We start from the raw sequence: 16,914 nt of genomic DNA, 5'->3' as shown, positions 1-16,914 counted from the left end.
CTGAAGATAATTTGACATAGTCTTGAAAACTATACTCCATTGCTCTGGGCCTGGTTTTAGCTTTCATTTTGATGGCAACTTTGCAAGTGTTAAAGCCATATATGATATAAAGAGCATAAATTCTATTCCTGTATCAGATAGAAGAAAAATAAGATTTTTCTCATTTTAAAGATTTTTTTTAAAAAGTACTGAAGGTAAAGCTTTTAATTTTCATCTCTTTCTGCAGAACTCAAAATATCCCTGCCTGTTTTGATATTTCTCTTCCACACCAGCCTTAAAAAGCAATATTCTGTAGATGCAAGAAACTGATCAAGTTACAGAGCAGTTTCCAGTTTTATCAAGAGAGAGAAGTTCATCAGCATATTTTTAGGTGCCATGTCTCCCCTTAGGACTTGGATATTTTCTGATACTCTAGCAAAAGAGTTTGGAGGATAAAATTTATTATCTGGTAAGAAATATATAGTTACCAATAAAGGCAGGAGTAAATAAATAGTTTGTCACCTGTATGGTATGAACCTTGAAAATAAACCTATTTCTTTAAACTATATTATCATAAGAAAATACACTGTTTTGTTTTATTAATGTTGCAATATATTTCTAATACAAAATTCATGCTGATTTTGTTATCTCAAAGAGTTCACGTTTGCATAAAGTACTGTGAAAGCACTTACTGAACTAAAATTACACCGTTTAATAGGAAATGTTTAAATCAAAGAATCAGTAAGAGTGTAACCTTTTGCATTTGTGGAGAATACTAAATTGCACTAATTAAAATAGTTCAAATGTGTAAGAGCTTTCATTTGGTCTGTGAACCTTTGTAATGAAGACAGAAACAGAAGTGCTGACTTTTTGCGTGTGTTTACCCTATCTGAGATTTTTCTTGATTTCTGGCAGGGAAATGGATTTAGACTGAAGGTGGGAAAGTATGTGCATGGCTCGAGTCACCAGGGAAGGGTTATGGAGGGATTACAAGGTCAGGCTGTAAACGAGCTCTGAGAAAATTGCTCTTTAGGACAAGAAACAAGCTGCTTGTTTACTAGAATCTGAATTTCTTTTTTCTTATTATTATTCAGAGGAATAGTCCAGAAATAAAGGCAATGTCTCCAAAATAAGTCACGGGGGAATTCAAGAAGTTCGAGAACCTCAAATTACGCATGCTGATTATATGTCACTTCGATCCCATTAACTCCTAAGACACGAGGGACTGACTGTTGCAATCAATAATTTAACTCAAACTGACTTTGGAAAGAACCGGATCAGGCCCAAGATAATTATGAAGGTGACCATTTAGTACAAATGCTTGAGCTGAAGTTAGTAGTGAGAGGGTGTCCCCAATGCATATTGTTTATACAAGTCTTATAATTTCTCGAAGTGCTGTGTTTATCTGGTGGGCCTCTCCTGGCTGGGAGCCGATTGACATTTCACAGCTGTGTCAAACTGAGTGAAGTAGAGTTTTTTTATCTTTCTAAACACTAATCAAAAAGTAATGCTTAGAGACCTCTGTTATCTAATTACTGGCAAAATTAGCAAATCATCATTTAAATAAATCACATTTGCAATGTTTTTAAACTGTATTTTAATCCCTTCATATGAAAAAAATATAAATTACACTTTTAAACTTTTTTTTAAAGTTGGGAGGGAATCTCTGTTGATCTGAAGTAAATCAAAATACTAAGAATTTAGATAGCTGTGGCTCACTAAACTGCTGACCGATAATGTAATATTTTCATTTTACTTTTGGAAGCTTAAGAAAAGTTACAATTACATTTTCCATTGCAAAGAATAAAAATATCTGCATAAGCAAATAAAATCTAAAGACTGTCTTCCAATAAGTGTTTTGTCAGAAAATTTCAGTGGATAGTATGTAGATATTGACTTTTGTAAAAAGTAGATTTTCAGGCATATTGAGAGCAAGCTGATTTTAGACAGGCTCAGTTAATTTCCTTCTGCATATAGTCCTAGTTTTGTCCAAATCAGTATTTTCAAGAATATAAAATTTTACTATTTCAAAGTATTGCATCTTTGCAGACTAACAAGCTTTTAGTATAAAGGACATTTTTTTGGTGGGAGGCTTACAGCATTGTGGTGTTTCCTCCTCATTTCTGATGTTGCTGCTCAGCTTCAATGCATATCACATCTAGGAGCACAGAAATAGTTTGCGTTACTTTCAGAAGAAATTATTTTGCGAGGAGGTCAGCTTTGTTCTGAATGGGTTAAACAGAACTACCTGCTTTAGATTGATTTAAATCAGTAATGAATCTGCTCATAAAGCTGCTGTTACTAGATATTACACTGCTATCTTAATCCTTTGATAGCCCCGATAAGAAGTGCTTACCACAGAGGATGCTCCTAAAGGACAGATATTGTTTCCTGTACCTCAGGGAGTAAAACGCCATACTGCTGGATCAGGAACTTTTACTAACAGCAAGTAAATTCAGGCCTTATCAAGTTACAGCACAAACTGCACTCATGTTTTATTATTCTCATTAGAGATTTAAGGACTAATTCCAGTTGTTAGCGCTTAGCAGTTTAATGTTTTCCATAGATAAGAATTAAGATTCTTCTGGGGGATTTTTTTATTTGCTAAAGCTTGCAAAATATAATGTGGTAATGCACTTACTTTGATGTAATACGACTGGATTTCCTAAATGTTTTTAAGGGATAGGGTTTTAAAAATTTAAATCTAATAACTGAATTTTTCAACTCCAAAATACACTCTTTTTCAATCAAATAGGGTTTTTAGAACTAAAAAAGAACTAAAGGCAGATTTTGCTTTGGAAAAAAGTATGATACCAATATTGTTAGTCCTTGAGGTTTTCTGTGCTTTACTAATGCTTTCAGATAGTGCAGATCAACAAGGGTAAATTAAGAATTTCAGCATGCAGAAAATTATTAATTGCACCAGCTTATTACAAAGCCTTCTTTACAAGCAATGATATTGATACTGTTTTGAGTCAGAAAAGGAGGAAATATGGGTCCGCTATGTTCTTACTGAGATTACATATTCAAAGAGATAGTAGATCTTAAATTTTCCATCCCGTAATTTCTCAAGAGATTCATGAAGACATGAAATTGAATGATGTGGAACAAATAATAATATATTTACATTAATTCCATGAAGGTAATGATGTCAGAGGAATTAATATGTTTTTTCGCATGATAAGGTGACTTGAAACTGAAGCTGGGGCTTCATGACCTCAGCTTTCTAAGTTTAACTTTCTTTGAGAAGCTAAGATTTGGGATCTCACAGGTGGATTTCAGAGTTGTGGCAGTGCTATTAATCCTAGCTATAGTTATGGCAAACACTTTTGGCCCCAAAACTGATGCATTTGGTCAGCTTCCAGAAATTATGTATTGGCTCCCCCATGACTTGTCAGTCTTCACGTCTCCAAGTCATTCTCTCAGGTCACAGACAATACAGGTATTGCAGGCTTGGTTAGGATGACCTTGTATCTTAGGAAGTTCAGTTTGGGTAATTAAGTCTACTTACCTAAATAATTAATATCATTTACTATAATCCACCTGGATGTAATAATCATAATTTCCAGTCCTCACGTGTTATAAAATTCTAATGTGTGTTGTTACAGTTGTTGTACTCTGTATGGGCATGTTTCAGTTTTATTCCTCTTTATATTTTTCTCTCTAACTCATTGGATACATCCTATTTGAAATGTTTTCCTTGGTAATATTACCTCATAAAGTCAGGCCCTCTAAGAGCATCACAGCTAATCAATAATAATTGTTGTTAGTAATGATTATTGATTAGCTATGACATTGCATTTGGAAGACATTTTTCATGGGGTAGCAACACTAGGAATAATAGGATAAATCCCATTGACTCAGAGACATGTTTCCAGAAAAGCTTTTAAATAGGTGTATTTGAGTGTTGTGTTTAAACTGGGCAGTACCATAGCTAGTTGCTTGGGTAGCTTACTCTTTATAACAGGTGAGGCTTGCTATTGTTACACTTTGCTTTCATGCAAGATTGTTTTCCTCTGGTATTTTCCTTTTGAAGTTTAAGGTTGTACTTCTCACAGTCATGTTATTGGGTGTAATCCTCCCCCATATAAAAAATAAATTTATTATGAGGATCTCCCACTAGATATCTTGGAAAACTTACATATAGCTGTTCTGTGTCCAAAATGCTGTTCAGTAGATTTTCCAAAGCACCCAGGTAACAGCTGGCGCAGGCCATGTGCCAGCCTTGACAGCCCATATGCTCTCTTTAGTGCTGTAATTATCTCAACACAAAACTCTGATAACCCAGTCTACAGGGTCCAGTTTCAGTAGGTTAAATTGACTCAGTGGCTTTGTTAGTAAGTTCCTTTGGCACAGTAAGAACTTCATCAAGACTTTAAGTATTGTGGCAGGCTTGGAAAACCAATATGACTGCTAGTTTCAAGACAGGTGTCTTATTAACCCTAGGAGATTGTAGGTTTCAGTTCATTATAGTGGCACCCAGCAGCACTACTACAGTTAAAGGTCTGTCATTGTTTCCATAATATACCCCCTTTTTCCAGAAGACTTTCTTGATCCTTTTGGTTTAGCCTGCTTTGGGCTATACTTTGGCATATGACTTCTCAGCCTGGAGGCATTTTTCTTCTTCTTTCAACAAAATTTGATCAAAATTGCTTTAGTTATGTGGTTTTTTTTTTTTTTTGATGAGGATTAGAAATAATAATAATAATAATAATAATAATAATAATAATAATAATAATAATAATAACAATAATAACAATAATAATAATAACAACAACAACTTTGCTTAGTTTTTATACTGCTTCCAGCTTGAAAAGGTTATGAACATTTTTCTTTCTAAAATAAACACTTCTAGTGTCATGACTTTTTGCAAGCCTTTTAGGTCAAAAAAGAACATACATAGAATAAATTGGGGATCTACTGTATTCCACAGTATGAGCAGCAGGAAGGAAATTGAGTGAAGGTCAATACCTCAACTTTTTTCTTCAATGAGTCTGCATGGACTGGAAGAGCATATGCTCAGTTGTGTGAATTTATCCAAAGTTTCTTCTGACACCTTTGTGATGCCTGATCCAAAGTCCCATGAAGAGAAATAAATAGACTTATGATATATGTCTGACTTGTGTGCTACTAGTGTTGGTTCAATTCCTTGTGGACAGGTATTCATGTCACTACTGGATGCTTGGATAGTTCCCCCCGTAGTGGCTGATGCACGTAGGTCTCATCCAAAGACAAAGGGAATCAATGAAATCTTTCCATTGGCCTTTTCATCAGGTATTTAGTGGATGTGAATTAACTAGGGGTGGTTCTTTGTGATTCAGACTGATGGGGGGCGAGCATGAAGAAATCTAAGCTATTTGTCTGCGTAGTGCGAGGCTAAGTCAAAAGCTGCTTGCCTTGTTTATTCAGAGCCCTTATTGATTCTTCCAGGCTGAAGAATCATCTTTACACGGGTGAGGTAAATTACAGCTCACCACTTGGTGTATGGTAGCTGTCTGCAGCCCTCTGCTTGGCAAACTGACCTTTTCCATTAGCGCAGGATGTACAGGACAACATTTAAAGCTCTGTGAATCATTTGCTACCAGTTGCTGAAATGAAGTGGTTGCAGTTTGGAAGTGAACAAACACTGGCTTCACTCTGTTGGAGAAGAAACACAAGGACTCCTGTTATCTAGCTGTCTTCCACAGGTAGTCATGCAACTAAAGTCATAATTTATATGTTGTCAGGAGTACTCACCAAATTTATTGACTTGCACATTATTCTCTGCAAATAAGTTCTAGCTGCTCTCTTCATATTATAATTAAAACGGCAAGGACTTTAATCATTTATGAAATTTTAAACTACATACTGAATATAAATGTATCATTCAATGTGATGGAATGAATTAAATTCATCATTGTCAAATAAATGTATGAAAGATGAAATATCTCTGATCCCACATCTTTATCCAATAAAAAGTCTGTTTTCCAAGTGCTGTAGTATAGCATGTGGTTTGTATAATCTTTAGGACATTTCCAGCAAATGAAAGACTTTCAAAATACCTTTAAAAAGTACATTTTGCAAGGATTGTGTTTTTAATAACAGCTAGTTTAGACTTCAACTTTATATTGAAATCTGAACATAGAAGGAAACACTTACTCTTCATTGGTACTGGGAGGGGTGTCAGCTATCTTGCAGATTGGGTAAACCCTTTCTTTCATTACCTAATGAAGAGGCCTTGGACAGTCCCTACCTTTTAAGTACAAAAAAGACAGGCTGTCATTTGCCTTTCACTCTGCTGTCCCACTGAAACTATGTCCTACTACAGAAACTATGAAGCTGTTTCAAGTACAGGACAAGTTGGCTTGAGGGGGGCTCCGGTGGCAGTGATGGAAAAGATGTACTGCCATGGCAGTTCCCACTCAGTCACAGTGCTGTGACACTGGGCAAGACGTCTGTCTCTGAGGGGTGCCTCATTTGCTTTCTGTTCATTTCATGTGGCCGTGGGTTTTGGAGATGAGTCCAGAGATCATTCCATGAGCTCATGTTTTCTTCAGGAAGAATCAATCTGGGGAATAAAATATAACAAAATTCCCAATAATTTTTCTTCCTCAACCCTATCTTGTCTTATGGAGCTCTCTCTGCAGAAAATCTCGTCCACCTTTTATTTGCCCTTCCATGTTTTTACAAAAACAGCTGAAGACCAAACACTGGAAAAGTCTTGATAAAGACATGACTGATACTATTCTTTCTGAAAATCTCATTCTTTCCTGAGACATTTTGTTTTTCAACACCTTTTATCTATCATTTTTCTTGCAATCAGTTTATTCTTCTGCATCTGACTCCCATAAACTCCTGTGAGTGATGCCTGTCTTCCCTGTTTTCCCAGTGACTCTTGCAAATTGTGTTGTCATTACTGATAAACAAGTGACGAATTTAATTCTTGCAAACCAAAGCAGCAGTTCTGGGGTTTTGTGTTCAAAAAATGTATAAAATACTGATACCAGAGAGCACCTCCCTACACCAGCATCATTCAATGGATACGCAGTTCTCTTGGGTAGATGAAGTGTAACAAAGTAATTTTTTTCACTCAATTACAGTTTAAAGCTTTTGCATGCTGGACACCTATCTTCATAGAGGAACTCTTGCCATATAGATCACTGAATAATCGTCAGATGGTGTATTTTAGACTCCTGCTTGAAACCCTACAGATGCCAAAATGATTCTGCAGAAGGGACCGGATCCAGCTTCAGATCATTACTGATGTAGATTGTATTCAAATCACTGACCTAAAATTTATTCTGGGTTGACAAATACTTAAATTAATGAAGCAATCACTGTCTTGAATAACACCGACAGTATATTCTGAATTCATAGTTAATATGCCAGTAGAAAGAAATTAAGAAAATAGAATGTATTTAATGTTTCTCATTTGTGTTAGATACATCACCTTTCTTTTTCACATGTAGCATAAATTAGATGCTTTTCACTGAATGTATTATTTGTGTAGCATTTGGCCATATATCAAGATGAAATACAGTTCTCTAATTAGCTCCTTCCAAGTACTTACAGTTACCCCAGGCTGGTGATCACCCAAATGTGGCCCTGGCAATTGTTTGTACATGCAATTGGACAGCCTTGGTGAAAATGTTTCTAAAGCTTTCTTACAACAACAGTATAAGCAGTAATTGTCTGAGACATTTTACAGGGATCAGGCAGTTTGCTTGTTATGGGGAAGCACATATCATGAATGAAGACATTTGAGGTTTAATGATATCTTTCTAATAGCTTTATGATGGAGTTCCTTTATACTGAAGGATTTTATTAGGTTGGAAATATAATTTTCATGAAGTCTCAAAATAAAAAAGAATAGAAGTAAAGTACATTTGCTAAAACCTTTCAGTTCTTTTTCTCTTGCTTCCCAGTATTGTTTCAAAGACTAGAAGGTGATGTTGTATTCCTTGGTGTGCTGTTTAAAGTCAGGAGCGGCAATATTTAGCACATGCTTGGGCAGCCGTGTTTGAAATCCATGCTTCCTCTCTCTGGTGTTCTGATGTGCCTTTAGGGGATGCTTGCCTGTTTGTAGTTTGTTTTCTTTTGTTTAAGGTTTCAGCTACTGCATTGACTAATGATTATATAGCAGTAAACTCTCGTCCCTGCTAAATTCAGAGGTAATGCCTCAAAAGCATTTTTCCCCTGTGTGACATAAAACAATAAAAGAACTAGACAATCCCCTTTTGAGGAAGAATAATCCTTTGTTTAAAGAAAAAAAACCCCAAGCATCTTCTTGATGCCAGAGGGTGTAGAATTCAAATCAAAGATTAAGCTAATTGATAAAAATAAAACAAATGTCTCACAGTATAATCTTCTTTAGGCAGAGATAATGTTTTTCACATTAACAAGTCTCTAGTATTAATCACCTATGCTATTTTAGTATTACATTGTACTTGGTTCTGAACTGTGCAATACCCGTTCTATACAGAAATAACATGGGACATACTGAATCTGAATTTCATCTCACTTATAACTCTAAAGTAATTTCTTTCCTTCAGTAATGTCACCTCAGTAGAAAACTGACAGGACCTCAGAATTCAGAGATGAACATCAACTCATTGCTAATATAATTTACCAATATGTATTTTCTATATTTAACATCATAGATAAGAAGTCTGTATTTATAATTTTAATGTGATTTTGGAAAAACCCTTACATATTCTCACTGAGGCATTCATCTCTACATTCAGCTGTCCTATTGAAGAATTTACAAAAAAGTTCTAAATGTTTTGATTAGCCAGACGCTTAAAGAAAAAAAAAGTTGTCAACAAGCTGTTTAATTACGTACTTCCAAGATCTTCTGAGCCTTTCTATAACATGATAAATTCAGCACTGCCAATTTAGAGCGTTTGCCTAAAATATTAACAGCTAACTATAATTGAGAAGTTAGTTCAATTTGAAAGAAAAGCTTACAGCTAAGAAGAGAAAGTGCAACATAGTTAAGCTACCATTTCAGCCACAGCTGAATAAGCTACAATTTCTGCCATTGTTGAATATGTTTATAGTAGACTTTTTTTTTAATTAGTAGAAGTTTCAGAGCAATAATTATCCATAGCTTCCTTTTCTCTAATGTCAAAGCTATCAGAGGCAAGTTTTGTATTTAGCTTTCAGTAGGTTTTTTTTTTTTCTTTCCTTTTTCTTTGTTTCTATTTTTTTCTTTCACCTGCATTTCTGGGCTTGCAGTCAATTATTAGCATAAAACTGAGGGGGCAATTAGGTCCTGCTGCAAATACTATTGCTGACATGTCTAAATAAATACAGAGTAATTATAGACTAGATATCCAGGACTGCAGTCTGACACACCTTGATATTCAACTTGACTTGTGGAAGTGGCATCGCTGGTAAACATGCACCCTAATGAAAACTAGATAGTTGCTGTTTGCAGACTGGAGCCTTAACACGAGTCTGCTCTTTTGCAATTAATTGTGTCCTGAGTAGACTATGAACACAAATATAATGACTGGGTTGTGTCATGAAAATTTGAGCCATTACATGAGTCTAATCCAACAGGCAGACCAGAAACCAGTCAAAATTGGGCACCAAAAGCAGATGTTCCCAGTTTGAGCATCATGTTCAGCCTTGTTCACAGAGAAACATGATAACTGCTTCAGACACAGGTGCAAAATTACGACACTGCTACGGGCAAGAGCAGTGTGTGCAGCCTGAAACCACGGCTTCCCCTGACCGTTTCCATCATATAAACCCTACTCTCAATGGGAGCACCTGTGTCAGGACCAATGAGGAAAATGGATGCATGTTGCAAACACCTTCTGCTGTTTGCTGCTCGCTGGGAGCATCACCCAGATTGACAAAAACACTCAAGAATGGCTGGCCATAAAGTTACTTAAGAACAATTGCCTTATGTCCATTAGCCTAATGTTTTGTGGGGAGACTGAAGTCTATAAAAATGTTCATATTCATAAAAATTAAGCATCAAAGCCGCCACTACATTTTCTCTGCAACGAGTTTTTAACATTTTGGAGGTATGTCCTTTTGCAAAACCACTTACTCCACAAAGGTATAAAATATAGCACTTAATGGAGATAGCACATCTACTCAAGTGCATTAGACAGTTCTTCCTCCTCCTTCTCTTCCTGCTTGATTGGCAGCCAGAGATCCTAGATGTAACGCTATAGGAGATATTGTTTATAGCCAAAGCAGCAGGATCTGGCACCAGAGAGGACTCCACAGGCACTTGTATTGATGGTGGCTTTGCAGTTGCCTGTGGGTCTTTCATGTGGCTGGGCTGATGAAAGCTATCTGGGCAGTTATATGCTCTTGGAAACCATTTCTTTTTCCATTGACATTTTAAATGGTTGTGGTGATTAACTGTTTGTATGCAGAGAATTTTAAATCCTGCACCACAGTAAGTGTCTGCAGAGGCTGCTGGCACATGTTGTGCATCTATATTTCTCTTTTCTGCCTAAAATCCCTTTCCCGTATTGGTGCAAACATTTGTTTAACTGCATTTGTGCATGTTTGCAGTGCTCCAACTCAGAGGAAGGAAATCTGAGGCTCTAGATACAGTGTGATGTGAGGTTTTAGTCCTGGCTTCAAGTCCCCTCCCCTGAAATAACTCGGGGACTCCATTCTGCACAACTCAAGACGAAAAAAATGTAGTAGGAGACCATCCAGGAGGTTGGTTGCACCTTTTGGAGAAGATAAGTAAAGTTGTGGATAGGCCCTGGTCTTTTTTCTCAGCTTTTGTTTGTCTCTTGCTACACACTTGGCTGAGTAAGGGGGAGAAAAGGGTAGTTCATTGGTCCACAATGGTTTTGTATTGAGTAGTCCATCAAAACGGCTGGCACACGCTGCTTTTTGGTGTTTTTGGAGATTGTCTGCAGATTTAGACACATGCATTGTCATAGGTAAAAAACACAAGGGATACACACTTTTGGAAGAAAAAAAACCCACGATCCAGAGCTTTTATTACTCTTCAAAGTCACAGGAGTTCCAGCCTGTGTTGTACTTTTGATCTCAATGAATGTATTGCTCTGCTTAAATGCTAACATAGGTGTAAGTTTGTGTAGGATTGAGGAGTATATCTATTAAATAAAATTGTCAGCCAGTAAAGCAACGTCATAGAAACCAAATGTTTTGCTCTTCATTAGACAAAAATTTGTTTTCTTTGTGATTGCTTTTAAAAAGATGAATTAAACAATTTACATATTCCAATACTGTAAAAGAAAGAATGACCAAATCTCTACTCCACAGTTTTTTCTTCAAATAAATATCTAGCTGATGGAAAAATGCTGGGGTTTTGCATGTTGGATTTTACATTAATGTGGGCAGAACTTTTAGGGCACTATTTAGTGATATTTTCTGGTTTTGCCCAAGTAGCAACAAAACTATCAGAGATGAGTCTTCAAGAGTCTAGAGATTTTCACACAAATGTAAGTTTTGTTTTGACAGTATGTTATTTTGCATTTTACTGTTAACTTATTTAACAGTAAAATTAAATTATGTTTAATATTATTATTTCCCATTGATTTATGGTTTTTTTTTACTATTAAAAAATATTTTTATACAAAGCAAAATATGTGAGTTCCCAAATCCACAAATCAAACCAGTAAAAATATGAGGTTTACATTTCACTGGTCTCTGAAACTTTGGACAAACTCTATGTGAATTCTGAGGTTGTGCTTTTGAAACTGAAATCATACAAGCTATACAGTGTGATTTCACTAGGATCATGTTGTAGGTTTAAATCATATCAAAAGCATTCATAAAACAGATTCTGTACTTGTCAATGATGGAGGTACTTTTAAAGTGGATAACCCAGAAAATTTTTTAAAAGTAAAGATTCTGCAAGAAAACTGAGAAAAGGTTTAAAAAAAAAGAGAGGGGATTTCCATGTACTTGTGAATGACTGCTCCTCCATTAAAATCACCATAGGGTGGTCAAGACAAATGTTTCACTGTATGTTGCAGACTTGCATTGGCTTTGAATAATCCTGGAAAAAATCCTGGTTTGCTGTATGTGGTAGATGGTTTATGGCAAGCATCCTGAATTCTTCCTGTGGACCTGCTGCTATCCTTCCATTTCACTGGAAACCAAGGCTGCTTCATCTCCGTTACAAGTGATATAATGTAAGGAAAGGGAAGGTGAAACATTGTCAGGCAAACACATTGAGAAGAAAATACAGGAAAACCACATTTAAATATATAATTTTTTCTCCATACAAAAATCACATTTTGCTAGGGCAAGTCTCTTTGAGCTTCCATATGAACAGACTTAAACATAGCCAAAGTGCATGCTATATACTGATCTACAAAGGGAAGACTGGAGATTTGCAGGGGACAGAATTATTTTACAAATATAGTAGTCATTTAGCTTGCTGGCATTTTGCTAGCTTCTCTACCATTATTCTTTTTAAAAAGTGCTTCCTCTGAAATTGAGCAGCTTCTCCACTTTTTAAGTATTATGATGACATTTAACAACAACAAACCAGCTAATAATTTTTTTTAGTTAGGTTTTATTAGGACCCTTTTGCAAAGTCCATTGAATCACTGAAACTTCAGTATGTTGGATTAGGCTTCTCAATTCGAACAGAGCTCCTGCTAGCTTCAGTGGGAATTCTGCATGAGAAAAGTCTTGGTCTTTGGCTTAATTATTTACTAAAACTCAGTCAATGCCTTATAAATTACCTTGATACCAAAACATCAACAGTATGACTCCCATGAAAGAACTGCATGAGAGAATAAGCTTGCTGAAAAAATTCTGGATTCATCAAACTGTCCTGTAGAAGTGTATTGGCTCCAGTGACAACTTGTTTTGAAAAACAGTAGGAATTATTTAATTTTTAAAAATCAGCAAAGTCTATTTAGGTTTTATCTGGAATATAGTCTTTATTTTATGTTTGTTTCCAGACTTAATATTTGTTTCAAAAGATGTTACATTTTACATTTTACTGTTAATTTATATGGCACTGTACGTTCTTTTTGGTTTTATATTTTATTTTGTTATTCCAATTATTCTTAAATAATATAAACTGTATAAAATTATGCTTTTCAAAACATAAGCTGTCAAAACGTGTACAATTTCCCACCTCTCTCACAGTGGACATTCCTGGCAAAATCAAAGCTCAATCTTCTCTTCTGGTTTGAAACTTTCTTTTTCAACTTCTAAATTTAAGTTTAGTTCAGTTTAAGGTAAGTTTAAACTTTTAAATTTAAAGTTCAGAGATTCAATCAGGCATATTTTTATCTGAGATATGATGTCAATCCACCTAGACAGTGTAATCTATCATGGAAGAGGAGAGACACAAAAGAGCACTAAGACTTCTGAGCAGTTCTTCAGCTGAGACATAATAAATAGCTCTTCTTATTTATATACTCTTTTGACTTTGCCTTCACTTTTCCTTTGGCGGTAACAGATCCTAACTCCAAGTAAACTTCCACTGTCCATCCAAACTATGACTTCTTGATTTTAAGGGGAAACCTTCATAGTGAGAAAATTAAGGTGAATTTTATTTTCTATAATACTGAATATTTTGTTGGTATAACTCCATTTAAAGGTGATGGATATCTGGAGACCTTTGTATGTTTTTATCAGTTTCTACTGAATTAAGTGCAAGAATTTCTCCTTGTTTGCAAATATGTGCTGGGAGTGGCTTTTCATGCTTCATGCAGATTTAAATATGTTTTTGAAGTTCTGTGTTCCATCAAATACAGTGATACTGAAATTCAGCTGTATACATTTATTCTATCTCCAGGAAGACAGTGACTTCTGAGAGGTTTGGATCCAGGCAGAGTAGAGTTGTAGCCCTCTAGGTATGGTCCCACCAGTGCTGAATAAAGGGGAAGGACCTGCTGGCAATACTTTTTCTAATGCAGCTGAGGATACCTTTTACTTTCTCTGCAGCAAGGGTACACTGCTGGCTTATGTTCAACCTGGTGTCCAAGAGGACCCCCAGATCCTTTTTCTGCCAAGCAGCTTTCCAGCAGCTATGTCCTGTATGGTATAGATAGAAAGGTAATAACTTTTTTTTTTGGTGGAAATACATTGTTTCCAAAGGCACACTGTACCATAAAATAGGCTTACAGTTTGTTCTTAGTGGTTCCTTACAAGATTAAAAGACATATCTTGCTTCTTTCACTTGAAGTTTTGAAGATGTTATTCAGCTGTGGTGCAGTTCAATTCTCCTGGTCTTCCAAATGAAGGGAATAATGTCAGAAAACGTGAGTCACCTCAAAATCCTAAAAAGAAAAAAAACCCAAACTGTCAAACCCTAGAACATCATAGAAAGATATCATTACATCTGATATGGTTAAACATGTTATCATTGGTTGGTAGTTAATCAGGCTTCTGTTATAGACCTGCTATTTCAAAGCAGTCCACTGGTGATGTACATGCAAGGCACTATTACTTTTGTAAGTTCATCACTTATTAGTCATGACTAGCGAGCCATTTTATTTCAGAGTTACAAAGAGCATTTCTGATCATGATTTCATTTATAGTTCATGAAAAGAGGTAGTCACAAGTTTAATTTTAGAATCAACAATAAGAAGTCTCAGTGCAGGCATTTTCCTTTTCACTGGTGTAAGATTGCTTATTAGAACTGGGCTGCTGAACTGGGTAGATCTTTTTTCATTCATGAATATTCTCATCATGGGTAGTGACTGATTGTAAAGAAGTGGTCATAAATAGTGTGGACAACAAAGCAATGTGAATTTATTGTTTACTGATTTAAAATGTTTATGATGCATTCAATTAAAAAACAGGGTGAACAGACTGGATCTAACCATGAGTCTGAACTTGTATGCCTCATCTCTAAATCAAAGGTCATATAATTACCTAATGAAATGCACAGCAGACATAAAAATGGCTTTAAAGACATTATTGCACAGTCACCCCTTGTTTAGAGGATTGAAACATAATTGAGAAAAGTGTGTTGTTATCCTAGTTGAAGTTAATTGAGCTTTATCATATTTTGAGATGTTCATGTCTAGATAACACTAAATGTATGAATACACTTCTTTAAAATAAACTTCTGACTACATTGTGAATATTGTTCTCAGATGATTCTGAGAACACCAGTCAGCTGCTGGTCCTGTGCCCTGAGCAGTGATTATTCTTCCACCCTGCTGTGTCTCCTTTCAGTGTTGTTTCTGACACTATCTCACAAGAATTTCTTGGATTTGCTGCAGTCCAAGCAGAGTGAGTTGGGAAGAGGGAACTCAGTCTGTGCCTGTTGAACCAAAACTCAGTTAGGGAAAATGAAGTGGGATGTCAATGTGTGAGACAAGGAGAGGAGCAGGGCTCTGTTAGGCTTTTCAATGCACACGCTTACTGCTGCAGTGTCTGAACAGCCAAATAGTCACAGAGGTAGAACTCATTTTGCCTAGCTTTAGCCATCTAAAATTGATACATCTAAGGCTGATCTTATAATTCTGGGCTTTATGGATTGCTAGTAAAAAGAAACAGCACCTTCAGAGAACAATTAACCTCATACTAAGTGGCAAACCTGAGCTGTGTGTGGGTGCCTTTGGAAGTGGATTCAACTTTCCCTGATTACTCTAAAGTACTGTACATCACTGGCTCAGACTTAAATGTTCAACTTGTAGACATTTAAACCAAAGGCAGATGAATCCTGCCTGAAAAGTTCATCAGAAGTGGTTGTACTGTACGTGTCCTGCTCACAGCTCTGCATATATATTCAGAGTGACATATCATTCGGTTTTGGGCCCATCACTACAAGAAAGACATTGAGGTGCTGCAGCATGTCCAAAGAAGAGCAACAAAGCTAGTGAAGAGTCTAGAGCACAAGTCTTATGAGGACCAGCTGAAGGAACTGGTGTTGTTTAGCCTGGAGAAAAGGGGGCCCATGGGAGACCTTACTGCTTTCTAGAACCACCCTGAAAGGAGGATGTAGCGAGGTGGGTGTCAATCTCTTTTCCCAAGAATTAAATGATAGGACAAGAGAAAATTGTCTCAAGTTGTGCCAGGGGAGGTTTAAATTGGAGATTAGGAAAAATTTCTTCACTGAAAGGTTTATCAAAAGCTGGAAGAAGCTACACAGGGAAGTGGTCTAGTTACTATCCCTGGAGGTATTTAAAAGATGTGTAGATGTCACACTTAGGAACATGGGTTAGTGATGGACTTATCAGTGTTAGGTTAACAGTTGGACTTGATGATCTTAAAGGTTTTTTCCAACCTAAATGATTCTATGTTGCTGTGATCTTTGCCTCTGTAGTGTCTCTACATGCTCTCTTTTAGACTATAACAGCTTTAGGAAAAAGGCATCTAAAGTCTACATCCATACTAGTAAGCTCAGGAACTATTCTTTGATACTTTGAGCAAGTGGCATGGCACAGTTAGTTCCCCCCAAGTATAGTGGCCTGATCCACACCAGGTAATGAAAGCAGTCTTTGCTGGTGCCATTCCCTGAATTGTGTCCAGGCATTGCACTAGTGGGCCCATGCAATGGCCATACCACAAAGCACAACAACATTAGTACAGTACCAATGCTTGAACCCATGACCCAGACATTTACAATTTTACGTTATATAGGCTCTGTTGTTTTTCCAATAACTTGGAGTTTCCTGAAATTTTGAAGGTCTAAACATTTCACAAGAGGGATGCAGGCAGAAGTGTCCTTAACCTTCTTTCACAAGGCTGAGGTTGGCCCCTTCTTTCATATTCTCCAGTTGCAGATAGAACAGCTGTAACTCCCCAGATACTCAGCCAAGCTGTAGCTGTTTTAGCTATGCTCATTCCTGATGCTCTAATGGGGTTTGGTTTCTCACCCTAGAACAGGAATGATTGATTGCCTTCCTCTATGTTCCTTCTTTAAGTTAAGTACAACCTGCTGAAACTCTCTCATGGTTCTTCAGACCCTCAGTATTTTAGAGTGGTTGGTATGGCCCTTTCAGAGAGGAAGAAAATACTCTGGTTGTTGTC

The sequence above is a fragment of the Strix uralensis genome, chromosome 2 (assembly GCF_047716275.1).
Source record: "Strix uralensis isolate ZFMK-TIS-50842 chromosome 2, bStrUra1, whole genome shotgun sequence".
NCBI lineage: Eukaryota > Metazoa > Chordata > Aves > Strigiformes > Strigidae > Strix > Strix uralensis.
This window is presented reverse-complemented; position numbering follows the sequence as displayed.